Genomic DNA, 27,552 nt, shown 5'->3' with positions numbered 1-27,552 from the left:
CAGAGCATCAGCAGTATCTAGCGCGCATATGGACTGGAAACTCTATCGCTCAACAACATCGTAACTCTGCAGATATAGCGAACTTTTTGAATGTCACTCTGTAATGGGCGTATTCTAAGAGAAGCAAATTGATCATGTGACAACTACAATACCAACGACAAAACCAGTAATCAGCATGAATTTAATTTTTTTCTGTGTGTCTCAGGTCTGTTTTTATAGTTTTAATTCAGAAATCTGTTTTAGTTTCATTGTACATCAGGAAGATGACTCATTTGGTAGCTACTGAAGAAGTGACATTCAGTTGGATTATTCTCTTTCTGTAATTTTCTCTATGAACAGAGATAGTTTTTTCCGTTTCCATTATTCATTTTTTGCAATAATTATTTTCACATGAAAACAGACACACTCATTCTTCGTACCGAGGAGGCGAAATACCAATTGATTTTCGCAAGGTGCTTGAAACACCACATTTCATTTCTTCAGAAGGATTCATTTTTCCATCTCAGAATTCAAAATATTTATTCTTGTTATCAAGAAAAAGTCTTATAATTTTATTTTAATTTAATACAGCGTTCTGCAGTTTTCAGCGACAGTCATAATTGTGTTACACTACCATCAAACCACGGCTTTTAACGAGTTCCTTACATTTGGAAAACGCGTGCGTAGTCCATAGACTGCGTTTACAATCACTCTTTACCTTGTAACAGTTTCTTCGTTTCAAAAAAAAATTGTGTAGCATATACTGGAGGAGAATGAGAAAGGTGTCTCAATGAGACTTTGCATAGTGGAAAGAGAGAGGTATAGTTCGGTACCTCTAGACTGACATGGAGTAATAAAGGAAGAATGTAGATAAACAGGAGATCGGAGCCGAAGAAAGATTCACTGGGAATCGGGATAGTGCGTGTCGTCAGTCCTGTACAACGGTTTATCGCAGCTTCAAAGTACTGGCTCCCAAAAATTAGCCCTGATTCCTCACTATTGTTACATCCGCTAACAAGTGATTACCAGGCAAAGTAAGTAACTATATTCCAACTCCAACTATATTCCAACTCTTTGGTTGTTACCTTCATTTGTACATCAAACCGATATATCTTTAAATATGCAGGGTGTTGGGGAATAAGTGCATACTGTGGATACTACCGAAAAATCCATCTGAGGAGCAATAATTATAACTGCTACGAATAATATATTTTACGGTGGTTAATAGTTCCAATTATACATGGCACAAGCAAGCCATTAATGTTTATTTTCCCCTTAGCAGCAGGTCAGGACCTGGCGTGTGGATACGTGGACGCAAAATGGATAGTCCACGCTGACAGGTGTAGCCCACTTTGCGTCGCAGTTACAACTGTGCAGAAAATATCAGGTAACGAATTATGCAGTATGTTTGCGAAAGGACTTAGACCCACAGAAAAAACAACTAACACACTGAAGTACGTACATATTTAAGGTACCAATTATCACAAATCTGTCCCTCTACTTGTAACTCCCTGCATCTTTATAACAGTCCTAACTTCTCGCACTCCATAACCTTACGGAATTTACATTGTATTAATAAACACCATTATCAGCAAATAAGTACTCTCCGCACCTTCGACAGATTCAAATCCGGAATTGCCCACTTTGAAAATCTAAACCAGGGTAAATTTCCTAAAATTATGGAAAAAGCTTACTCTACTAGGATGGGCATTTTAATAGCGCTTCATTGAGTCCCCTAGCTTCAGTAATATCGGTAGCCACTTACTGGCCCAAAATAAAATCTAAAATTTTTTGTAGGCCTTTTGCCTCCTTCCTTCTATTTCAAATTCTTCCGATTTTCTTCTCTGTATTCTAATCACAAGTAGCACAACGAGATCTGTCATTTCCATAGCAGCACAGTAATTAATTTTGTATTTTGTAAAATCTACTAATCTCATCTCTAAGTTATTTCTGTCTCTGTCCACATAAAAGTACACACACTTTACTAAAAAGCTATTCACACAGTCCTCAAATACATTCGTTACACTTTCTGTTTTAGTCTCCTTATTATCATAATCAGTATTACTAGACTCAATATTGATTATATCTCTGCACATATTTCTTTCGGTTTATACTGCACATCAAAGGTGTTCAGAGAGTAGTCTATCCTTTCACATTTAGTTACACTTTGCACTTCCTCATCTAAGGATTGAGTTTGAAAATGAATAGTTACATAGTTTCTCAAAGGATGGAAATGGAACTTCCCTATCATGATATTTGAACGCACTTCCTTTAACGTGAATGTAGTAGGATGTGGGACATATTGTGTTACAAATAGTGAAGCTGCGAATACTCCACGTAACACAAATTAATCACTAGAAACTAGCAGTCTTAAAATCACAGTGAAAGACTGACAGATCTGCAGTCGGCCATGACAGGGAGGAAAACCGAGCGCACCACTTCGGAAAAATGGTGAATTGGTTAGGATTTTAGTACAACAACGTGCAACACATCAATTTAAGGAGGAAGTCCCGCTGAATATTTTAAGACAGTAAAAAAAATCGATATTTTCATGAAAATACGATTCTACGTCCCCTCAACCGGCTGGAATATACTCCACTCAGAAATCACAATTACAGCTTCAGGACATGCTTGTATTTAAACATAAGCTGTAAACCCTGGGTCGGGCCTTCTTACACAGTGACGGAAGTATACTTACGTAATTACGTTCCAGATGATTGCTATTTTGTGCACTGGAAACTCGGGATGACCACTTCTTGAAATGTGGCTAATTGCGCAATTCTGGCAGCAGTCAACAGGTCTTGCAGTGTTTTACAAGTATATCCTGGTAGCGAACGATGCTTCACAATCTGAACCGAAAACAACGCCTTACGATATATATACAGGGTGGTCCATTGATCGTGACCGGGCCACATATCTCACAAAATAAGCGTCAAACGGAAAAACTACAAAGAACGAAACTTGTTTAGCTTGAAGGGGGAAACCAGATGGCGCTATGGTTGGCCCACTAGATGACACTGTCATAGGACAAACGGATATCAACTGCGTTTTTTTTAAAGTAGGAACACCCATTTTTATTACATATTCGTGCAGTACGTAAGGAAATATGAATGTTTTAATTGGACTACTTTTTTAGCTTTGTGATAGATGGCGCTGTAATAGTCACAAACATATGGCTCACAATTTTAGACGAACAGTTGGTAAAAGGTAGGTTTTTTAAATTAAAATACAGAACGTAGGTACTTTTGAGCTTTTTATTTCGGTTGTTCCAATGTGACATATGTACCTTTGCGAACTTATCATTTCTGAGAACGCATGCTGTTACAGTGCGATCACCTGTAAATACCACATTAATGCAATAAATGCTCAAAATGATGTCCGTCAACCTCAATGCATTTGGCAATGCGTGTAACGACATTCCTCTCAACTGCGAGTAGTCCACCTACCGTAATGTTCGCACATGCATTGACAATGCGCTGACGCATGTTGTCAGGCGTTGTCGGTGAATCACGATAGCAAATATCCTTCAACTTTCCCCACAGAAAGAAATCCGGGGACGTCAGATCCGGTGAACGTGCGGACCATGGTATGGTGCTTCGACGACCAATCCACCTGTCATGAAATATGCTATTCAGTACTGCTTCAACCGCACGCGAGCTATGTGCCGGACATCCATCATGTTGGAAGTACATCGCCATTCTGTCATGCAGTGAAACATCTTGTAGTAACATCGGCAGAACATTACGTAGGAAATCAGCATACATTGCACCATTTAGATTGCCATCGATAAAATGGAGGCCAATTATCCTTCCTCCCATAATGCCATACCATACATTAACCCGCCAAGGTCGCTGATGTTCCACTTGTCGCAGCCATCGTGGATATTCCGATGCCCAATAGTGCTTATTATGCCGGTTTACGTTACCGCTGTTGGTGAATGACGCTTCGACGCTAAATAGAGCGCGTGCAAAAAATCTGTCATCGTCCCGTAATTTCTCTTGTGCCCAGTGGCAGAACTGTACACGACGTTCAAAGTCGTCGCCATGCAATTCTTGGTGCATAGAAATATGGTACGGGTGCAATCGATGTTGATGTAGCATTCTCAACACCGACGTTTGTGAGATTCCCGATTCTCGCGCAATTTGTCTGCTACTGATGTGCGGATTAGCCGCGACAGCAGCTAAAACACCTACTTGGGCATCATCATTTGATGCAGGTCGTGACTGACGTTTCACATGAGGCTGAACACTTCCTGTTTCCTTAAATAACGTAACTATCCGGCGAACGGTTCGGACACTTGGATGATGTCGTCCAGGATACCGAGCAGCATACATAGCACACGCCCGTTGGGCATTATGATTACAATAGCCATACATCAACACGAAATCGACCTTTCCACAATTGGTATACGGTCCATTTTTACACGGATAATGTATCACTAAGCAAATACCGTCCGCACTGGCGGGATGTTAAGTGATACCACGTACTTATAATTTGTGACTATTACAGGGCCATCTATCACAAAGCGAAAAAAGTGGTCCTACTAAAACATTCATATTTCTTTACGCACTACACGAATATGTAATAAAAAATGGGGGGTTCCTATTGAAAAAAAAAACGCAGTTGATATCCGTTTGACCTATGGCAGCGCCATCTAGCGGGCCAACCATAGCGCCATCTGGTTTCCCCCTTCAAGCTAGACGAGTTTCGTTCTTTGTAGTTTTTTCGATTGATGCTTATTTCGTGAGATACTTGGCCCGGTCACTATCAATGGACCACCCTAGACCACCCTGTATATATAAGCTCATCGTAAATTTGATGTTATTCCATTCCAACACGAGTTTAGTTTTTATTTAATTTAAATTTCATACAAGCAGCTGTGCGTAATATCGCATTTGGACATTTGAACATCTGAACCGTCTATTAATCATTAGCAGAAGATGTCGTTAGTTAGCTGCAAGTAGTCTATGTAGTTGTAGGTGGACGTTTAAACAGCGAGTAGATGACATTCATTACTATTAAATGCTTTACTGAATGACTTAAAACCTTTGTTCTACGTAACAGCATATAGTGATAAGCAATCTGTGCAGATATAATAGGATGCTACACAATACATGGCTGTGTATTAGAATTATTTGTACTCAACATAATTATTCATGAATGATCTCTATGATGTTGTAAGAATACGTAGCCTTACGTTATTCATTTAGAATAATAACCGATTAAAATTTATTAGTATTAATACTGATTTTTTCTTTGAATCAAACTGTAATAAAAAGGTACGTCTTAGTCCACAGTTCAACAGAACTTATAACTTTGCCTTTCGTGAACCTCGCATCACGAACGTAGATATATCTTAATTAAATATAAAATACAGCAAACATCTATCACTCAAAGTTTATTAATCCTGGCGCTGCAGTCATGGACTGTGCGGCTGGTCCCGGCGGAGGTTCGAGTCCTCCCTCGGGCATGGATGTGTGTGTTTGTCCTTAGGATAATTTAGGTTAAGTAGTGTGAAAGCTTAGAGACTGATAACCTTAGCAGTTAAGTCCCATAAGATTTCACACACATTTGATCATTTTTATAAATCCTGAGCTGACCTACGGCTTAACGAATTTCCTTTACTTGCGATACACTATAATATGTAATGGCATAGATTGTCCTTAGCTTGTGAATTAATAGCGACCACTTTAAACTTAAGAGATAACTGAAAACTAAGCAAGCGATGCAATTTCTACCGACACCGTTAATCTCTGTTTCGTTTCGGTATAAAATAAGTATTTTCTTTCTTATTTATTTTCTATTAGATTTTTCTGTGAAATATTTTTTGAGATACTACTCACCTATAAGGATAATGTTTCTTTCTTCAGTTATTTTTATTTTTTATGAAATTTTATTCAAATAATATCATCAAGTCAGTCGTAATACTAAATCATTGAATCTCTGAACTTTGTTTCTCTCGGGTAACGCTCGTTCCACAACACTTCCTGCAAACCACGCGCAATATTAAATCAAATTACATATCCATAACAAGTGATTTTTCTTAGTGCAACACTCACTGTGAAATATTTCTATCATCCAAAAAATTAATAAAGCCCAGTCTTTACTGTTAAACACCCGGATCTCCATTACTTGTCATTTAGTGATACACAGTGGGAGCCACTAGACAGTATTTCACTGATGGAAAATTGAACAGTTAAACCAATCAATTATTTTAGCCTTGAAGTATTTAGACTGTACCACCACTATAAGTTCCACTACTCCTCTGCAACTGTCCATGCTATAGCTTAATGTATTGCAACTGTCAGCATCTCACCAACACTGAGAATGCCCGTATGTGAACTTGAATGCCCAGTACAATTCGGGCAGGATAAATGCCGTAAGACCAACGTTAAACCATTTTCGCACCAGTTGCAGAAACAAACGTAAAGCGATACCGTTACTTTTAACAATTAAGTCATTATTTCAGATTGCCGTCGATTCTTCTTCTCGCGGCCGGTTGCTACTATTGCGAGATATTTGCTGCTAAAACAGCTACTGCTGCTCCCGCCACCTGTTGGCATCTTTGCCGTTCGAAACATGATCATAGTTCTTGGCGCTCTACAATATTTTTGAATAATCCTGTATAAGCAGCATTACAATAATGAACCATGAATATTCAACTTATTTATCGTAAATTCAACTACTGCACCAATGGATTAAGACGACAAAAATACGACGACGACGACAACAAAACTTCCTTTGACCAGTCAAACAGCCTCCTGCCGAAGCGGGCATTTTCCCTTTTCTGTTTCGACGGTACCAATACTTGCTGTCCTATGTGATCGTCATTCGACAATTTCCTGATCATTCAACGTATCCTAACCTTTCTGCATATGATGGGCGCTGACCTACTGACACGCACCCTCGGGTGGGATTACCAGTTGCAATGTGCCTCGCAGCCCTCTGCCAGGACCTCCGCCTGGGTTGGTAACCATGCCACAAATTAGTACCGATCTGTTTAAAGGTCCTAAGGCAGCGGTGGTCAAACTGCGGACCGAGGGCCGCAGGCGACCCGAATCAATTATTCGTCCGGTTGGCGGTTCTCAGCCGCATTTCACAGCGTCAGCCTGAAAATTTCGTTGAATGGTCACAGAAAATCAAGAAACAAAAATGTGTGGTCAAATGTGTGTGAAATCTTATGGGACTTAACTGCTAAGGTCATCAGTCCCTAAGTTACACGCTACTTAACCTAAATTATCCTAAGGACAAACACACACACACCCATGCCCGAGGGAGGACTCGAACCTCCGTCGGGATCAGCCGCACTGTCCATGACTGCAGCGCCGCAGACCGCTCGGCTAATCTCGCACGGAAAATCAATAAACAAGAGTTACAAACAAGATACCTTTACTGGCCGTCAGAATTGTCACCATTAGATGGAACACAGTTCTGGCATCGGCTGTAAAGCTCTTGGAAACCGTTAGGAAACGCTAATTATGGAGTCGCTCGAAACATCGTGGTAACGGACAACATCTCTTAAGTGTAAGGCTTTCAGAGCTAATTTAAGGCGCAGAAATGAAAAGAAATCTGCCGGCGCCAAATCTGGAGAATTGTGAGGGTGTTAAAGAACCGTCACATTTCGTTCAGCGAGAAAGTTGGGCACACAGACGTGGTGACCATGGTGCTACACGCGATTCCACGAGAAGCGTTGCTGACAGTTTCCAACAGCTTTACAACTAATACCAGAAGTTTGTTCTGGTGGTCGCTTTGAAGGCCAGTAAGGTTATTTTTTTGTAACTGTTGTTTCGTTTATTTTCCGAGGTCATTTACCCGAACTCTTCAGTCGCTCCTCGTACAGTAATATGTACCTAGCAACCGGCAGACAAATTCAGTGTCTACTAAAGTTAAGAGATTCTTAAGAGCATAGTTTTCCTGCTCAGTAACAAAGAAGTACACAGACTGTAATATATTAAGATGTGCTCAGTTGTAGTTAATGTGGACGAGTTTGGTCGTGAGCTAAGTACACAGTAAGCTGAGGGGCAGAGGAGTCAGTAGTGCGTCCAGTGCAGGGTTGGAGTACGTGGCAGTGGGAATGTTTTGCTGTTTGTTCTCCTGTACTGATGACTCACAGGCGTGCGTACCTCGTACTGATCAACTGCCATGGAATAAATTTCAAATGAAAGTAACATGGATTCGTGAAAGCGCGTTGCAGAGACGGTCATCTTCAAATGCGGTTCGCATTTCTGGCAAGGAATATGAAGTTAAATTACGTCTTTTGTAATACAATGTAATTAGCAGAAGACAAATGACATTCTAAACGTTTAGTAAAATTTTGTGATATGTCTCATATTGCATAAAGCACTGAAATGTAAATACAATTACTGTTATTAATCATTCATCCGCTCACACAGACAACGCTTCGTCAGGCTTATAGCGTCAAAACTTTGGGATCGCCGGTGGCAGCAGCAATCTGGAACACAGAACAGTCGATAGGAAGTGTTGTGAATGGTGCAGATTTTTAACGATCAGTACTTGGGGACCAGCGGCCAACTTTTTGCGTCCTTACTATAGGCAGTCTATTCGAAGCTCATAACATACTGTTTTATGTAGGTTACCAATCAAAAATAAGATCGGGAAGTCGGTAGATATGCGGCTCGAAATGCCGCCCCACAGGGTCAATATTCGCTCTTGAGCAAAAAAAGTTTGACGACCATTGACCTATAAGTCTCTGTATCTTCATCTTTTTTGCGATGGTCGCGGGACTCGGTTGTTCGATTGAGGATGTCAAATTAAATACCTTTCAGCCGTCAATTTTCAACCTTATTTTATTAGGCAACCAATTTCAGCGGTTTATGATGTTTGAAGTGGTTGCTGTAGCAAGTAGACTTCTACTAAGACCAGTGTTGCTGGCCCCTGCTTCGATCACAAGCGAGGTAGATTATTCCTACACGTCGGTCAGCGGCCTGATGATGGTGTAATAAAGCGCTGAAACTGGTTGCCTAATAAAATAAAGTTGAAAGTAGACGGCTGAAAGGCGTTTAATTTGACATTGTCCTAAAATGTCAGTCGTCCCATGACCTTTCGGCGACTGTTCCTCTCAGTTATTTCGGAGTACCAGTGTGCTGCCGTCTTTTACACTGACGGCTCTAAAACCACTGGTGAGCTATGCTTTTACATCTGCGAGCGACATTAGTGCCTTTACGACAGAGCTGATACCCATTAAGAGTCCTCTGTCGTATTAAACACGCCTGTGGGACCGCGTTTTGATATGTAGTGATTGTTTGAGCAGTCTCCAGGTCACTGACCGACGTTACTCTTCACCCTGTGATATCTGCTATTCATGACCTTCTCTTTGAAAGACTGACTGCTCGGTTGTCTTTCTCAGGTCCCAAGTCGCAAAATCATGTAGATATCCCAGGCAATGAACTGGCCAACCACTTGGCTAGAGAAGCGATTACTCGGCCCCTGGTGCGGATTTGCGGGTGCATCTAAGGCCGACTACACTGGTATCTAAAATTAAAGCAACAAACTGCTATTTCCCTATCCTGTATCTAATTAACGATATAATCATACCAACTGTCAACCAGATGTCCGTACGAATGTGTCATGCATGGAAGATGCCATTCTGGTCAACGGATAACCATGCCAATGATGACGTCAGGGTACCTATGAAACAGATACTGTTCGCTGGGTAGCTCGACATCCGCAATCACTGTGTACATAGACGCAGACGGTGCACAGTGGCGCAGAGAAGATACGTACCAGATTCTCTGCAGTGGAGGGCAATAGAAAGAAAGGAAGCGGGACAGTCGCAAACTGATTAGCCCCGATGGCTTAATGTGGATCGTTCTGTTGTTTCTCGGATGTGGCGAGAGTTTATAGAGACCGAAGCTGTATCCCAAAGACCAGGCCACGTCCTACCATGTGTGACTTCAGAAGTGAGACCGTTATCCGGCTGTACCGACACGACAATACCGCCTCAGTACTACACGGCAACTGGCATGTGAGATCGCAGCATCTACTGGACGTGTTGTATCGAGACAAATGGTGCGCAGAAGGCTTTGGCAGCTGTATGTCTATCTCTGACGCGTATTCACAGAAGGGAACGTTTAGATTGGAGTCATCGACATGCTACCTGGATGGTCGAAGAGCAGGCCGATGTTGTTCTCACAGATGAGTCCCGATTTACTCTGGAGAGTGATTCTCGATGAATGGAAAGTGCAACATGATCTCGGTACACAAACATTGTGGAAAGAAACCGAAATAGAGGAGGATCCCTAATGGTGTCAACAGGGATTAGGTTTACCAATCGAACCCCTCTTCATGAAACTCTACGGGTGAATCAGCAAGGTTTAGCTGCTGTCACGTACAAGACGAGATCTTGGGACCTCAAAAAAATGGCTCTGAGCACTATGGGACTTAACATCTATGGTCATCAGTCCCCTAGAACTTAGAACTACTTAAACCTAACTAACCTAAGGACAGCACACAACACCCAGCCATCACGAGGCAGAGAAAATCCCTGACCCCGCCGGGAATCGAACCCGGGAACCCGGGCGTGGTAAGCGAGAACGCTACCGCACGACCACGAGATGCGGGCATTGGGATCTCATTTTCGGTTGTTGTGAGGTGCTGAGGGTCCAGACTTCGTTCTGATGGACGATAATGCTCGACCTCATAGAGCACGGGTGGTTGATATTTTCTTGGAAGATATTGCACGCATGGCGTGGCCTGCTCGTTCTCCCGATTTGAATCCCATAGAGCTTCTTTGTCATGCATTAGGGAGACGGTTTGCGTAACGTCAGAACCCACCAACCCAAGACTGCGAGCAGCTCTGCAGGAAGAATGGGCGTTGTTGCCTCAACAAGAGATTGATGACATCATTCACAACGTGGCCCGCTGTTGTAAGGTCTGTATTGGTGCCACAGGTGGTTACATCGCATACTGAGCACATTAAGCAGTTGTCGGACTGAGTGTGCAAATCCATGAAGTAAAAAAAAACGAAGAACGTTTTTGCCTACCGTAATGCATGTTGCAGTTGTTTACGTTCTGTATGCTTTACATTATTTATAGTTCACTATCGGCTGTTTATACTGTTTTGTGGCAAAATAAACACAACCTACACAACCTTGCAAAATTTCCGTTTGTTGCTTAAATTTGGACACCAGTGTAGTTCCGAGGCGGGGAACGGCGTGGTTAGGTTTTTGGGACATCTCCTGCAACATGCCGGGTCAGAGGGACCCCTCTATCCTGAATCCTTTGCCTTCTCTTCTGTGTTCCCTTATTTCCTTGTTTTAATTGTTTTAGGTGCTGTGCCTCTATTATTGGCACATGCTACTTTCCCTTTTAGGAGTAGCACTCTGTTGATTAGTGGGCGCTATCCACCTCTTTAACGCTTTGCCTGTGACGGTTCGTGGATGGGGCGGTTATAGGAGGGCTTGCCCCGCTTCACATGGTTCAAATGGCTCTGAGCACTATGGGATTTAACATCTGAGGTATCAGTCCCCTAGAACTTAGAACTACTTATGAAACGTCCCCTCTGAAAAATTATACAGGACTGTGCTTAAACTGACACACAATATTTTTAGCGCAACGCAATCTGACTTCCAATAATCCCTACAAAAGAATGGCCCTGACTAACATTAACCTGTACCTTTCACAAATCACTTACCTCACAAAAATCGTCATTACTCGAACTACTGCAATGCAGCGAGCGCCACTACTGCCAGCTAAATAAAAGATTCAAACTACTGAAGGCACTAACTACTAATAGGGATAGTTAGCAAATGAAAGATTTTAGTAGAGAACAAACAATGTATTTACCTTAATATCATCAAAAGTCATAATATATGTAATTTCAAAACTCCGCCATTTCCTTCCACACATCTACCACTGCTGGCGGCTCACCTCCAACTGCGCAACACTACGCGCTGTTCACATCCAGCTGCCGCTGCCCAACACTACAGTGACAGACAACAATGCAAACCAGCCACAGACTGCACACAGCACAGCCAGTGATTTTCAGAGCGCTACGTGGCGTTACCAATATAAGAACCTAAACAGCCTACTTACATACTTAAACCTAACTAACCTAAGAACATCACGCAAATCCATGCCCGAGGCAGTATTCGAACCTGCGACCATAGCAGCAGCGCGGTTCCGGACTGAAGCGCCTAGAACCGCTCGGCCACAACGGCCGACTCCCTTCAAATGCATAGCCTCGAGGACGCCCATGTGCGGCCTCAACTGCCTCATTACCTAGTTTCATTACTGACGGTCCAACTAATTTCCATTACGTGTTTAGCCTTTTCCTTTTACTTTCTTCCATCTCTTGAGTAGAATGAATTCTTTATTCTGTAGTTTCTTCGCCCTTATTCGGGTTGGCGGCCATCAGATGCAGGTGGAACTGAGCCCTGAGAGAGCAGTTGTCTGCTCTAACCTATCCATATATATGGTTATTAAAAAAAAAAGAACGAATTTCAGTTGTTTATTGCAGACAAACTACTGGACAGAGAAAAGTTCGATGTTTTATGTTCGCATAGACACTACACCATACACTCAACATGAGCACCATGCTTTTCTCGAGAAACATGGAAACAGTAGTCCTCTTCTCGAACTCGGGACCTTTGCCTTTCGCGGGCAAGTGCTCTACCAACTGAGCTACCGAAGCACGACTCACGCCCGGTACTCACAGCTTTACTTCTGCCAGTATCTCGTCTCCTACCTTCCAAACTTTACAGAAGCTCTCCTGCGAACCTTGCAGAACTAGCACTCCTGAAAGAAAGGATATTGCGGAGACATGGCTTAGGTTCGCAGGAGAGCTTCTGTAAAGTTTGGAAGGTAGGAGACGAGATACTGGCAGAAGTAAAGCTGTGAGTACCGGGCGTGAGTCGTGCTTCAGTAGCTCAGATGGTAGAGCACTTGCCCGCGAACAGCAAAGGTCCCGAGTTCGAGTCTCGGTCGGGCACACGGTTTAATCTGCCAGGAAGTTTCATATCAGCACACACTCCGCTGCAGAGTGAAAATCTCATTCTGGGAAGTAGTCCTCTTCATTCCACATACGAATCAACAGGTCCTTGTTTACCGAATCGACAGCTTGAACAGTTCGATTTCTCAGCTCTTGAAGAGTAGCTGCCATAGGTGAGAGAAAGAATCTGCCTTTTATGCACCCCACAGAAAAAAATCGCATGGTGGGAAGACTGGCGACTTGTGACGCCAAAAGCTACTAACAAGCCCCTGCAGTCCACTTTTTCCAACCGATCGTCGTAGGCTGGTGTTGTTAAGATAACGCCGCACCTCATGGTGAAAGGGAGGCGGGGCGCCGTTGTGCAGAAAAATGAAATCATTGGAAGCTTTATCAACATTCCTGGCGGACATCACCACCTCCAGATGAACGATACCTTGAGCGAGGGATTAATGACCTTGCCGTTTAGTCACTTAACCTAACCAACTAACACGCTCATGAATCATCAGCTTTCATTGAATAGATAAAAATAGAGAAAAAGTAGTGAATGGCATTACAGGCTGCAGCTACCATTCAGCAGAAATTTAACGTCATTGCAGTAGTCTTAAGTCATTGTCGATACTCTAAGTTGCACGAAAGAAAGTCTAAGATAACGTAAATGGGCTTGTGGAAACTAGCTAAATCCGCATGGTTCTCAGAAATAATGTGTTGTCCATGCTGCGATAATAGAGTCAGTGATATCAGGACTGCATATCCTTTTTTGCGTTAGTGATAGGTACTCCACTCAAAGTTTAGCGACTCTTTGAGATACACGACTTCAACAAGCAAGTGTACGGTATATAATATACGACTGTTGTTTTGAGGGTTTCCGGATGTGTGGTTGCTTTTAAGTTATCTGGATTTGTAGATCGTCTAACGAAAAACGAACTTATCTGTCGCAACACCCTATCAGTCTTAGTACAAAATGTTAATTAGTTTATATAAATGCAGGCCGGATTTAAAATGCGTTGATGTTGTTGTTGTTGTTGGGGTCTTCAGTCCAGAGACTGGTTTGACGCAGCTCTCCATGCTACTCTACCATGTGCAAGATTCTTCATCTCTCAGTACCTACTGCAACCTACAACCTTCTGAATCTGTTTACTGTATTCATCTCTTGGTCTCCCTCTACGATTTTTACCCTCCAAGCTGCCCTCCAATACTAAGTGATTCCTTGATGCCTCAGAATATGCCCTACCAAACGATCCCTTCTTCTAGTCAAGTTGTGCCACAAATTTCTCTTCTCTCCAATTCTATTCAATACCTCCTCATTAGTTATGTGATCTACCCATCTAATCTTCAGCATTCATCTGTAGCACCACATTTCCAAAGCTTCTATTCTGTTCTTGTCTAAACTATTTATCATCCATGTTTCACATCCATACATGGCTACACTCCATACAAATACTTTCAGAAACGACTTCCTGACACTTAAATCTATACTCGATGTTAACAAATTTCTCTTCTTCAGAAATGCTTTTCTTGCCATTGCCAGTCTACATTTTATATCCTCACTACTTCGACCATCATCAGTTATTTGGCACCCCAAGTAGCAAAACTCAATTACTACTTTAAGTGTCTCATTTCCTAATCTAATTCCCGCAGCGTCACACGATTTAATTCGACTACGTTCCATTACCCTCGTTTTGCTTTTCTTGATGTTCATCTTATATCCTCCTTTCAAGACACTGTCCATTCCGTTCAGCTGCTCTTCCACGTACTTTGCTGTCTCTAACAGAATTACAGTGTCATCGGCGAACCTCAAAGCTTTTATTCTTCTTTCCATGCATTTTAATTCCTAGTTCGAACCTTTCTTTTGTTTCCTTTACTGGTTGCTCAATATACAGATTGGATAACATCGGGGATAGGCTACAGCCCTGTCTCACTTCCTTCCCAACCACTGCTTCCCTTTCATGCCCCTCGACTCTTATAACTGTCATCTGGTTTCTGTACAAATTGTAAGTAGCCTTTCGCTCCCTGTATTTTATCCCTGCCACATTCAGAATTTGAAAGAGAGTATTCCAGTCAATATTGTCAAAAGCTTTGTCTAAGTCTATAAATGCTAGAAACGTAGGTTTGCCTTTTCTTAATCTATTTTCTAAGACAAGTCGTAGGGTCAGTATTGCCTCATGTGTTCCAACATTTCTACGGAAACCAAACTGATCTTCCCCAAGGTCGGCTTCTACCAGTTTTTCCATTCGTCTGTAAAGAATTCGTGTTAGTATTTTGCAGCCGTGGCTTATTAAACTGATAGTTCGGCAATTTTCACATCTGTCAACACCTGCTTTCTTTGGGATAAAAATGCAAATAATGTTCGCAATGTAAACATTAATGAGGTTTACTGATAGCCTGTTGTAGTTGAATTTACAGATTCGAGCAACTCAACACATCATTACGATTCAGTAGTTCCAGTAACCTCACAAAGATTATTATAAGGCCAAGCGCTTGGGTTCAGAATCAACTTTCCGCACCAGATAACCTGCACGGAATTATTACAAGACCCAACACTTACTAAAATATTCTACCAATTTTCCCCGAAAGTCTTGCAAGCCTTTCGCCACCAGCGAACGAGATTTTCTGAAGTAACTTAACTCGTACATAAAATAATTCCGAACACTTCACACTGCAGCTTTCTCGCACCTCGTAGATACGTTCGTCTTCTCTGCTCCGGCCCTTGAGACCACGACTGCCCGCATCTACACTCCTGGAAATTGAAATAAGAACACCGTGAATTCATTGTCCCAGGAAGGGGAAACTTTATTGACACATTCCTGGGGTCAGATACATCACATGATCACACTGACAGAACCACAAGAACCACAGGCACATAGACACAGGCAACAGAGCATGCACAATGTCGACACTAGTACAGTGTATATCCACCTTTCGCAGCAATGCAGGCTGCTATTCTCCCATGGAGACGATCGTAGAGATGCTGGATGTAGTCCTGTGGAACGGCTTGCCATGCCATTTCCACCTGGCGCCTCAGTTGGACCAGCGTTCGTGCTGGACGTGTAGACCGCGTGAGACGACGCTTCATCCAGTCCCAAACATGCTCAATGGGGGACAGATCCGGAGATCTTGCTGGCCAGGGTAGTTGACTTACACCTTCTAGAGCACGTTGGTTGGCACGGGATACATGCGGACGTGCATTGTCCTTTTGGAACAGCAAGTTCCCTTGCCGGTGTAGGAATGGTAGAACGATGGGTTCGATGACGGTTTGGATGTACCGTGCACTATTCAGTGTCCCCTCGACGATCACCAGTGGTGTACGGCCAGTGTAGGAGATCGCTCCCCACACCATGATGCCGGGTGTTGGCCCTGTGTGCCTCGGTCGTATGCAGTCCTGATTGTGGCGCTCACCTGCACTTCGCCAAACACGCATACGACCATCATTGGCACCAAGGCAGAAGCGACTCTCATCGCTGAAGACGACACGTCTCCATTCGTCCCTCCATTCACGCCTGTCGCGACACCACTGGAGGCGGGCTGCACGATGTTGGGGCGTGAGCGGAAGACGGCCTAACGGTGTGCGGGACCGTAGCCCAGCTTCATGGAGACGGTTGCGAATGGTCCTCGCCGATACCCCAGGAGCAACAGTGTCCCTAATTTGCTGGGAAGTGGCGGTGCGGTCCCCTACGGCACTGCGTAGGATCCTACGGTCTTGGCGTGCATCCATGCGTCGCTGCGGTCCGGTCCCAGGTCGACGGGCACGTTCACCTTCCGCCGACCACTAGCGACAACATCGATGTACTGTGGAGACCTCACGCCCCACGTGTTGAGCAATTCGGCGGTACGTCCACCCGGCCTCCCGCATGCCCACTATACGCCCTCGCTCAAAGTCCGTCAACTGCACATACGGTTCACGTCCACGCTGTCGCGGCATGCTACCAGTGTTAAAGACTGCGATGGAGCTCCGTATGCCACGCCAAACTGGCTGACACTGACGGCGGTGGTGCACAAATGCTGCGCAGCTAGCGCCATTCGACGGCCAACACCGCGGTTCCTGGTGTGTCCGCTGTGCCGTGCGTGTGATCATTGCTTGTACAGCCCTCTCGCAGTGTCCGGAGGAAGTATGGTGGGTCTGACACACCGGTGTCAATGTGTTCTTTTTTCCATTTCCAGGAGTGTATATAAGCCCTCGGTCTGTCGTTGCCAAAATTCTCATACAGGTTTTCCTGTATTTCTTGACACATATCTTGTAGTAAACATGTATAGAACAAACCAAATCAGACGGAAATTAACACTTTTTTCTATAACGTCCTTAGTTTTCTGCAAAGTTTTTAGTTGTCTTGTAAATTGTGGTTTTGTCAGTACAAAAGTTGATTTAAAGTATTATGCTGTTTAATAATAACGAACATGTAGAAATCGTTAGCGTTGTAGATGAATATCTTAGCTTCATTAATTATGCTGCCGCAACTGCTTGTATCAATTCATTTTTATTTTTGTAAGTACTTTATGTCTTTATAGCTCCGAATACGTTTTTCAGCATGCAGTTAAAATTATACACTGATGAGCCAAACATGATGACCACCTGCTTAATAGCTTATTTGTCCGTCCTTGGGGAACGAAATACATCACTGATTCTGCGTGTCAGGGATCTGAGAGTTTATTGGTAGATCTATGTCTATGCACAGGTCATGTAACGGGTCGCTGATTTGCGTACTCGGTGATAGCGCCCGATTTTGGATTCAGTACGATTTACATCAGGCGAATTTGGTCGCTGAGACATTAGCGCGAGTTCACTACAATGCTCCTCAAACCTCTGTAGCACAGTTCTGGCTCCAAGACACGGACGATGACGTCGCCATCGGGGAAGACACCAAGCATGAAGGGATGCAGGTGGTTCGCAGCTTTCAGAGTGTCTTAGATTACTACCACAGGTCCCATGCAAGCGCAGGAGATTGTCTTCCACAGCATGATTCTGCTCCCACCAGCCTGCGTCCGTGGCCTTCTTCATGTTTCGACCCGCTGTCCCCCTCGATGACGGAGTTTGTGGAGACGACTATCGACCTAGAATAGCTAAAACGAGATTCACTCCACGTTTCCACTGATCGACGGTCGAATCCCGATGGTCCCGTGGCCCACTGCGAACGTAGCTGATGATGTCGTTGTGTCAATAAGTGAGAACGTAGGGATGGTTTGCTGCTGAGCTCAGTGATGTACGATGAACGATGTGCTCCTCCGACACATTTGTGCGTGGACCAGCATTGTGCTCTTTCGGTAGAGATGCCACAGATCACTACATAGTGATCCTACTTTACAGAGCAGATAAGCCCTCGAACTTCCATGTTCTGTGAAGAGCCGTGGGCGTCCAGTCATTTACAGCCTAATTGTGGTTTGTAACGTCCCTTTAGAAAAACTGTAAATAACTGTGCTGGTAAACCTCTTACGTTATTTGGTTTTCAAACAGCTCAGCAAAACTGAACGTACTCAGACATTTCTCTCTTTACTTATTCTGATTATCACTAAACTGACACACAATATTTTTGTTTTTAGCGCAACGCAATCTGACTTTGAATAATCTCTACAAAAGAATGGCCCTGACTAACAATAACCTATACCTTTCATGAATCACTTACCTCACAAAAATCTTCGTTACTGTAACTACTGAAATACAGCGAGCGCCAATACTGCCAGCTAAATAAAAGATTCTAACTACTGAAGGCACTAACTACTGATAGGCGTAGTTAGCAAATGAAAGATTTTGATAGAGAACAAACAATTTATTTACCTTAATAGTGTTCAAATGTCATTATATATATATATATCAGTTCATGATATCCAGTCTTACAAATTTCCTTTTTCTGACGGACACACGTCCAAATCGCCCGCTCTCAAAACTCTGCCATCTCTATCCCCACATCCACCACTGTTGGCGGCTCACCTCGAACTGCCCAACGCTACACGCTGTTCACATCCAACTGCCCAACACTACACAAGCGAATATTCCAACAATGAGTCCAACCAGCCACAGACTGCACACAGCACAGTCAGTGATTTTCATACAGAGCGCTCCGTGGCGTTACCGACATAAAAACCTAAACAGCCTACTTACAAGTTTAACTGTTCTTTTGTCTGTTTCCGTAGATATTCACGACAGTAGCTAGTGAACATTCGATCACATTCGCCGTTTTCGAGATCGTCGTTCATAGGTTCTGCGTAATAATAATCTGCCCTTTGTCAAAGTCACTTATCTCCATGGATTGCACAAGCCCAGATCTTCGCTAGTGTGGTTCCCCGTCAGTGTCTGCTCCGCTTACATATTATTGCTACTGCTTGACGTCCCCCCAGCGCCACCAGGGGGCAACCAACATCGTTGTGGGCAGTGGTCATAATATTTTGGCTGATCAGTGTATAACATTTACAAAACCTCAATTTCTATGTTCCGATAAGGTTCCTCGACCTCTATTTGTTGACATATAGTTTACCATAGCTACCCAAGAAGATCGAAAGATATTCATTCTTAAAACTCCGTTTTATTTACAAAACTTAGATAAGAAATAACTCAGAAACTACTGGTCTGCTGGAGGGCACTTTTACATATACCGTTTCGTATTGTATCCCCTTCCTGTGGATGTACTTGGTTATTTTATAGCGTTCTTCGATCGGGTTTTACAGGATATTAGTCTATTAAGTGAGTGTAGTAGGACAGAGGGGGATGAAAGGGGGTATGTGAGTCCAACCAGATACCTTCAGATCAATGTGACTAGCTATAACATTGATCTGATAACGTTCGGAACTGCTAGCAACCACAATTTCATGCAGTTGTAGATAATCGTCATTAGCGGATTCCTGTTTGCTTACCTTCTAGACTTTTTTAATGTTTTGTTGAAATTTTCTTTGATATTGACGTTTCTTGGAGCAGCGTTTTTACTAAAAAACATTACGCTATAAGATATAGGTAAGTAATTAAGTCGGTTAAACAAGTTTGTCAGCGTATTTCAATGTTTGTGTGATAAACATAATGTGAATGCTAACTTTCCAACGCCAAGGTTTTTTCACTTTTGCACTGTGTGACAAACCGGGTGCACCAGGTAGGCCAAAACTGGGTCGAGCAAGAAAAGAAAAGAGCCGCAAGGCAGAACACCACAAGAGGAAGTACCACTGCAAGATGGCGTACCTCAAGCCATTGTGATCCAGGACAAAGTTTATCAATCTTCTACAACAGAAAAATTTCAAGAACCACAAGATTAATTGGTTGCTGGTATTGGGATTTTGGAAATGACATCAGACGTATTGGTTGCGATTGATTTAACTTCTGGTAGTCCACCGCCATTATATGTATCACCATAACTTCTAATGACTGCTCCAAAGATTGCTTTCGTAGAAAGTACAAAAGAAATCACCAATACCGGAAGGACAAAACTGTAAAACTGATCTCGTCTCCATAAAAAGAAATTATTTGGAAGCTGAAGAGAAAGCAGAAAAGAAGAAGAAGAAGAAAAGTTAAACTCAGTGCTATTAATAACGTTTATTATTATTATTATTATTATTATTATTAGGAATAATTACTGAAACTTTGCATGTATTAGTCTAATATTTTGAAAATTTGAACATTTTTGTCATAAACCAGTTTTGGTACTTAAAATAGATTTATGGTATCCCTTGGTAGTATTTTGAAGGGTTAATGTACGCTTTCATGTATTTTTTGCAGTAGAATAAAACTTTTTCCTTTTTTTCATGTTTTTCTATTCGTTTAAGTGGGTACCCATTTTAATCCTCGGGTGTCGTTACTCGTCTGCTCAAATAAGTGATGCGGGTTTCGACACCAGCTCCTGGCGATTGCTGCTACCATGGCGCAGTCCATCTCTGAGTGTAACCCATCACTAACTTTGTTACACCTTACGCGTTCCAGTGTTACGTCATCCTCAAAGGATTAGATATGTAACACCGTGTCTTACTGAGCAACATATAGCAAACATGAATCTGTCCAACGTATATAAATACAGCGTCTTGTCGCTCTTAATGTTGTGACATGCAGATACAGGCTTTGCACTTGCATCGCTTAACATTGTTGGGTAGATTCAATTTTGATACTATTTGGTCCATAAGTCATTGTATGTTAAATATTTGATCCTTTTAAAATGACTTAACGCCGAAACGTGTAAGGTGTAACAAAGTCAACAAAAACCCTCGTAAGACAAAAGTCTTATTATATTAGAACTAAATGACAAAACATCTCATAAAGCAATTGTGCAACTTACATCATTATATTAAGTTTCTGTTAAATGATTCCCTAAGTTTAAAAGTTTGTTTTCGTACAGATTTTCTTTCATAAGGCCTTCATTTATTATTTCTTCCTTCATAAAAGGTTAACGATTTGAGGATCAATGAGTACAGTATTTGCGGGATGCCGAGCTATTTAGAATTATAAAAGATGTATTTTGACTTAAAAAACTACATTATTTTGTATTAAATTTTATCATTTAAGCATGGTGATAATTGGTTTGCTCAAAGGATCAAACAACATGGTTTGAGGATTATAATAATTCATGAATAGTTCACAATACTAGTGTGTCATAAGAGGGCATGTCTGACTGGTAAAATGTCTGACTGCACAAACTACAATGTAGTGTACTACGATTAGGAAAAGAAACTACTATTGGTGCTATGAAATACTGTAGGATAAGGAGAAAGATAATGCTAGACAGCTGAATATTTCGTCCATACGGGGCGGGACTATGAGGGCTACGGCTGTTGATCAATACAAATAAAACAGTCTCTGCGTCAGTCACTTGTTTACTTTGCTACTACGCGTTTCTAATGTTCACACCACTAGCTTCAGGTGGAGAATTGTTTATTTACATGGCTGGTGTTGGTGAAGAGTACAGACGTCTTTGCACAGTCGCAGATCAAGGGCAATTTAGGTTGTTTTGCGTCCTTGCTAACGATAAAAATTGTTGATTAAGAAAAAGGCACTTTCGAAGTTTAATAAAAATGAATCTGTGACAGCCAATTGTGCTTACCAGTCCGGTAAGGCTGCCAGTTGCCTGTCCTCTCCACTGCACACCACCCTGGGTATAAAATTCTACAGAAACTCAACAAGATCTTACAGGATACCGTTATGTTCGAAAATAACTTCTCAGTAAGAAATAGCCTCTCATTTTCCAGCGATCTCAAAGACGTACACGGTATTAACAAACGCCAAATGATCTCTCTAAATGTAACAAACCTGCATACTAACATCCCATTCATGATACTTTAGCTGTTCTTAAACAAAACCTAATAAATTACAAGAAGCTCTCCCCAGCAAAAATCACAGAATTCATTAACCTTCTGGAACTGGAACTGAAATATAATTACTTCTTTTTCAATGAAAAAATCTACAAACAAACAAATAGGCTAGCTATGGGTGCCAGCATATCAGGAACTATAGCTGAAATATTCCTCCACCACCCTTTCACAAAAAAAGACAACATGCATTCAAAACGTTCAGCTCTGCAGAAGATATGCAGTCGATACATTTTTGATCATTGGTGGGGAAAACAAAGATGATGTCCTAGACATGCATAAGAATATTAAATTCATCTGTGAACAAGAAATAAATAACAACATTAACTTCCTCGATTTAAGCATCTGAAAACAAGATAACAAATATGTCTTCCAAATTTACAGGAAACCAACCGCCACAGACATAAACATAGATGCTTCCTCCTGCCACCCCAACATGCACAAATTAGCAGCGTCAGTTCAATGATCAATAGAGCTCTAAAAATTTCATTGAGTGAAGAGAGCCTCCAGAATGAAATACAAATCACAGATGTAGCTAACGGCTATAACCCCACGCTAGTAGACGATGTAGTTAACAAATAAAAAAGTGAACAAAATAACCACCAAGAACCAAGAAAATACACCAATAACATGTATCCTCTTCCTCAGTAACATCTCACAGAAAATATCTTGAAGTGACACAAAATATGAATTGCATTCCAAACAAACAGTAAAACATACCAAAGACTTCTTCACAATTTAAAAAACAGTCAAGATAAATTTTTGTCCTCTGGCATATATAAAATTACACGTGGTAAATGCCCAGCTCAGTACATAGGTCAAATAGGCCGTAACTTTCACGTCAGATTCAAAGAACACGTCAACGCCGTCTGATGCAACACACTACACAAATCTCCAATAGCCTCCCATACAAAAGATTCAGGACATCCATTGACAAAGTAGAAAGTATCCTTGAAGTACTACTTACACTGAACAAAGGACACAGAATGTCTCTATATCAAGAACTAGAAATCTATACACACAGAAAAAATCTTGGGAACAACTACTCAATGATAATAGTGAAACAGGCTCAATCAACTTTCTCAAAAACTCTGACTAAATACTTAAAGCATTCTCATAATTTACAGCTTCAGCGCACAGTAATTAATGTTGTCATTCTCTTTCATCCCTCAATAAGTTCAACCTACAATATATATGTATGATTTGTTGTAATATTTTTATATACAAGAAATTAATATAATAATTGAAGTCTGCGCATATCTTTATCCTAGAGCAGACCATTAACACATTTTAAAACAAGAGAAAAAACATAGTTATGAACGTAATTGTAACTGAATTCCGAACATGAGAATTCTAATGTAGCCCATACATATATTTGAAAAAGAAAAACGTATCCAATGTAAATAAACATATCTGTAACATGTACAATTTCTTTGAAATGACAGTGTAAATGTGATTTTCATTGGAGGGGACATACGTCAGACAACAGTATGTAGACGTTTAATATCTCTACCGTCCCTGTAAGTACAATTCACTGTCAGAAATTCATGTTTTTAACCTCTAAAGTGCCTTTTCTGAAACAACAGTTTTTATCATTAGCAAAAGACGCAAAATAACCTACACTGCCCTTGGTCTGCGACTGTGAAAATACGTCTGTACTCTTCCCCAACACCAGCCATGTAAATAAACAACTCTCCACCTAAAGATGATGGTGAGAACCATCGAAACGCGTAGTGGTAAAATAAATAAGTTACTGGCGCAAAAGCTGTTTTATTTGTAATGCTAGACAGCTTATTACTTACTTGCGGGTAAATGCAGTAGCAGCCGGTGATAATTTGCAAATGTGCTACAGCACACTGTACATGTCACACTAAATCATGCCATTTCTCTTTGACTGCAAATCATAAATTGCACTAAAATTATGCTATTCCTCTTTGAATACGAGCTGGTAATCACACCTAAATTTCACCAGATCGCTTCTAATGCATGATGGTATTCAAATAACACGGACAAAAACAAGTTTTGTAGCGCTCTCTCCGTGGTAAATAGAGTCCAGTATCGAGAGCTGAAATTACAATCACCGTGCTACGATGGCCTCAGAGAGGGGATACAGCATTCTGTTTCCGACTGCGTATGCTCTCATGTGACATCATCCTTGCTGGCATTGAGGGTGCTATGTTGCTCACAGCACCAATGAATACATTTCTTTGAACATTGGATGTACAGTATTGTGCAAGTATGAAGTATAAGGGATTTTAGTGGCTTAGCTGATATGTCGATAGCATAGGCCAGTGCCTAAGTACAGCGAATGACAATTTGACAGGTCGAGCTCGATTCCAATTGCTATTATTTTTGTTTTTCCTTTTTTTGGTCCTCGTAATGTTAAACTATTAACTATAAAACTTAAACCTTGGACTGCTACAAACATGTTACTTACATTTCGTGCTGACAGCAACTTTGGTGTCACTTACTGCTCACCTAATGCTGCTGATTGTACCGGGAGGTGGTGTTCTATTGAGCGAAAGAACTTTATTTTTGCACATCTTACAGTACGATATCTTCGCACGATAAATGACTGCATTTCTTTTTGTTATCCGTCATACACTGCTCATCATAAGAATACACCAGATGTAAACTGTTACGCCATGTATTCTTCCGCGTTTACTTGAATCTCATTGGATTTAGTCTCACGTGGTGCGAAAGCCAAGCTGTGACCAGTACAGCCAAGTATGATCATAAGGATACGTTTTATGTTGTGCTACATGCACATAGACTGGGCGATAATGCGAGACAACAATTTTACCGGCGCATTAGACTTGGACAACACCAGCTGGCTGGGCAGCGGTCCAAAGCCGTCAAGGTAGTTCAGCGAGTTCGAAAATGGCTCTGAGCACTATGGGACTTAACATCTGAGCTCATCAGTCCCCTAGAACTTACAACTACTTAAACCTAACCAACCTAAGGACATCACACACACCCATGCCAGAGGCAGGATTCGAACCTGCGACGTAGCGGCCGCGCGGTTCGACTGAAGCGCCCAGAACCGCTCGGCCGCACCGGCCGGCTCAGCGAGTTCGGTCAGAGATTTGCCCGCCCTCTGTAATTAAAAAACTGAGTGAAGCGATCAACAACGAACTTTATGGCACGTCATGTGACGTCCGCTACGAGCAAAAATAACGCCAAAAAACAAAAAACAAAAACTGCAGTTATGTGAGTAGTTTCAGTTCAGAAGCAAGAATAGACAAACAAAGAAACACTGTAGTTTCAAATGTCACTTAATTTTTAAAGAGAATGAAATAATATTCGGCGAAACTCCAGCACTACAGTGCGCTTCTTAGGTGACCAGACGGAAAGCATAACATGCTCTCGTTCTCACCTGACATAATATTCCAATAGTATTTGAAACGTCCCCTTTGAACAATTTTACATGTGAAACGTCCACTTAGAACAATTATACAAGCCTGTGCTTAACCTGACACACAATATTATTTAGCGCAACGCAATCTGACTTTCAATAACCCCTACAAAACAATGGCCCTGACTAACTTTAACCTATACCTTTTACAAATCACTTACCTCACAAAAATCTTCGCTACTCAAGCTACTGCAAAACAGCGAGCGCCACTACTGCCAGCTAAATAAAAGATTCAAACCACTGAGGGTACTAACTACTGATAGGGATAGTTAGCAAATGAAAGATATTAATAGAGAACAAACAATGTATTTACCTTAATATTCATAATTGACATTCAGTCTTACAGATTATCAAAACTCCGCCATCTCTCTCCCCACGTCCACCACTGCTGGCGGCTCACCTCCAACTGCCCAGCGCTACGCGCTGTTCGCATCCAGCTATAGCAGTTCATGACAATAATGGCAGACAACAATGCAAACTAGCCACATACTGCACACAGCACAGCCAGTGATTTTCATACAGAGTGCTATGTAACGTTGCCAATAAAAAACATAAACAGCGAAGATTTTTGTGAGGTAAGTGATTTGTAAAAGGTATAGGTTAAAGTTAGTCAGGGCCATTGTTTTGTAGGGGTTATTGAAAGTCAGATTGCGTTGCGCTAAATAATATTGTGTGTCAGGTTAAGCACAGGCTTGTATAATTGTTCTAAGTGGACGTTTCACATGTAAAATTGTTCAAAGGGGACGTTTCATATTCCAATTACAAACAAGACTGATGAAAATTCCTAACTTAAATACAGGGTAATTCTGCTGAGCGAGCTATGTGTGATGCAAAAGTATAGTGCAGGGATTTCACCCTACTGTTGAATACTGAAGCCACTGAAGGTATTAATTACAGTCAGCCGTCTGGTAATCTCTTATCTCTTTCTTTATCCAAATCCGAGAAATACAATTCAGTTCTGGAACTGTCATCTGCTACGTTTAACGAGTCGATCAACAACAGAATCCACGAAGCCAAACAGGCGCCGCATTTTCTCCTCTTCTCTTATGATGTGTCTTTCTATATTCCGCCAGCGTTCGGCAGTGACATTTTGAAAAGCTGCGTGCGTTACTTACAGTACGTATGGCAGCTTAACTGTCTTGTTATTTCTCGCACCAAATCCGTTAACGTGGCCCCCTGTAAGTTCTGTTGGGTTCGTGTTGTAACGGTATAGTGGCAAATGTAGAAACGTAGCATTTTTGTGGGGTGCTCGATACTGTGAAAATGATTGTTTTTTATGTTTCTACGACACTTACGTATATAAATGGTATAAAACAATGGACATAGCCCTCTTTGCCTTAAAAAATGAAACTGTTACGTTATATTAAGTCAAGCAACGTTTGTTAACAGCCTTTCATAAAATGCAGAAAATTAAGAATTGATGTTTGAAATGAAAATAGGAATGTAATTAGAAACAAGAAGATGTGCATTATTCATAAAAAATGATGATGAATTTTATAATTGCGAGCGGTAGGTATTTCAAGTTGAAGGAGGAAAAAGAGTGACGCTGGCGAAATTTGAACCAGCGAATCAAAAATTGCAGACTGTTGTCAGTCAACTACGTTACCATTTCCGCTGTACACATGATCCGCATTAATGTGTCAATTTTATGTAACACAGTCCGTCGGAAAACTTCAAAGTCGATTATCTCAATAAATTTCTGAAAAACATTGAGAACAACGTATTTCTCTGCACTTTTTAACCGTGTTTCACATTCCTGTTTACTACGGAACAGCAAACAAGCTCATCCATTTTCATATGCATATTAACAGTGCGACAACCGGAGCATAACAGTGCAGAGGCTGTGACTGTACACGATTTTTGAAATAAAAACCAAATAGCTAAAGCGTAATTAAGAAAAACGTTGATGGCTGTTAATTTGAATTCTTAAAGTTGCATTTAA

At 41.6% G+C, this 27,552-nt stretch overlaps 1 protein-coding gene across 2 annotated transcripts in view; it reads left to right on the top strand.

Annotated features, from left to right (window-relative positions):
* The window catches only part of LOC126185814 (uncharacterized), a 74,436-nt gene that overhangs the window by 17,516 nt on the left and 29,368 nt on the right, over positions 1–27,552 (top strand). Inside the window, exon 2 of one of the 2 annotated variants that reach the window (XM_049928160.1) lies at positions 1,259–1,366. The exons of the other annotated variant lie outside the window; for it this stretch is intronic. The gene's annotated coding sequence lies outside the window, so the exon portion shown is untranslated. The remainder of the gene's footprint in view (positions 1–1,258; positions 1,367–27,552) is intronic. 2 annotated transcript variants of the gene reach the window in all.

Source organism: Schistocerca cancellata, chromosome 1, assembly GCF_023864275.1.
Source record: "Schistocerca cancellata isolate TAMUIC-IGC-003103 chromosome 1, iqSchCanc2.1, whole genome shotgun sequence".
Taxonomy (NCBI): Eukaryota; Metazoa; Arthropoda; class Insecta; order Orthoptera; family Acrididae; genus Schistocerca; species Schistocerca cancellata.
The sequence above is the reverse complement of the archived record's forward strand: the minus strand, read 5'-3'. Positions and strand labels throughout refer to the sequence as shown.